Here is a 1,766-nt window from a genome sequence, read left to right as displayed (position 1 = left end):
GCACTTGAAAAAAAAATTATTTTAGTGCTGAAAAAAAAAGAAAAAAATACAAAAAACCCCCAAAAAAACCACAAAAAAGGGCCTTGAAAAATGTTTGGAGTGTCCCCCAGATCGGGAGGCACTTGATTTAATGTTTACTTTTCTCCCCCAAAAGAGTTGCAGTTACAAATGATGATTGCCGCCTGGATGTTGCCTCCCCACTTACAGCCGTTTACCATCTCCAGAGTAGCATGCAATGCCTGATTTAACACTGCAATCCCCTTTTCAGTCGGCAAAACGGAATTTCATGGCTGGTGGCGGCAAAATCTCCATTCAGACGGTGACGCCGCCTCAAAGACGGCGGGACTGAATTTTGACCCCAAATAGAGGAATATTCATCAGACAGGTGAATTGCTGATCTCATATTAACTGAATGAGGATCGTGATAACTTGAATGATGGATGTAAACATGAGATCTAGAAGGTTCCAGGTTCAATTTTCATTCTGAATTACCTGGTTTCACCTGGGTTGATAGTAGGGCACCTACTTTAGGAGTGGAAACTTGGGTTTGGGAATGGAAAATTGTTCAAGAGTTTGTGCTACTCTAATTCTTGCCACCTCCGCTGAAAGTACACGTGTGGGCATTGAGCAACAACAACTTGTAGTTACATAGTGTCTTAACGTAGTAAAATATGTCAAGGCGCTTCACAGGAAGGTTGACACTGAACCACATAAGGAGATATTAGAATAGATGTAAGATTTGAGTATCTTAAAGGAGGAAAGAGAGGTAGAAAGGTGGAGAAGTTTAGGGAGGGAATTCCAGAGCTTAGGACATTGGCAGCTGAAGGCATGGCCGCCAATGCTGGAGCGATTAAAACCCGAGATGCCCAAGAGGCCAGAATTAGAGGAATGCAGCTATCTCAGAGGATTGTAGGCAATGTTCCTTTAATTCTTTTTTTGGCTGCACTGCCCCTTTAAGGGGCTCCACTGCCCATTCAAAATACAGCACAGGTGCAGTTTTTGCCATTGTAAAGCCGGTAAGCTAGCTGTGTGGGAAGTCCAGAGTGCTGCTCGGTCACACAGTTTAAAGGGAACATTGGTGGCGCTGTACCTTGCAGTGGCATGCCTCCACGCTGCCCATGGCCACGACCTGCCGCTGATGGTTTCTACCGAAAGGTGGAACGTAGGAGGCTGGTCAGGAGTGCGTTGGAATAGTCAAGTCTAGATGTAGCAAAGGCATGGATGAGGGTCTTAGCAGCAGATGAGCGGAGACAAGGGCAGAGATGGGCGTTGTTACAAGTATAGGATCAACCAACAATAGCCATTTGGGAAAGGCACAAGAGGGTGTGCATTGATATCATTACGCTATTTCCAATGAACAAAAAATATTGCAAAGAAAAAGATAAATTCAAGGCATACTGTATCCTAAAAAAAGGTAAAGAAAAAGCCAGTGATAACTTTGCAAGAAATTGAAACAAAAAAAGACCAAAAAGAACCTTGGCTTGATTTAGCTGTATATTTCTGGGGCCGCATTTTACAAATCTATTGCATTGGAGGGTAAATACTACAAGTTATATTGAAACACCAAGCTGTGCTGGTTGTCAATATGCGAGACCCGCAGACACAGGCTACATATAACGAGAATATCTCAGAAAACTTGTAATGGACACAGGTGCAACTGAGTAAACAACCGTTTAGGATGCGACTGGCTTAACATTCAACAGACTGTTTTGCGCTAATAGAAATTGCGTCAAGTCATCCCTGCATTTAAAATCGCCTCATCCAAT

This window comes from Pristiophorus japonicus, chromosome 1 (genome assembly GCF_044704955.1).
Source record: "Pristiophorus japonicus isolate sPriJap1 chromosome 1, sPriJap1.hap1, whole genome shotgun sequence".
Lineage (NCBI taxonomy): Eukaryota > Metazoa > Chordata > Chondrichthyes > Pristiophoridae > Pristiophorus > Pristiophorus japonicus.
The sequence above is the reverse complement of the archived record's forward strand: the minus strand, read 5'-3'. Positions refer to the sequence as shown.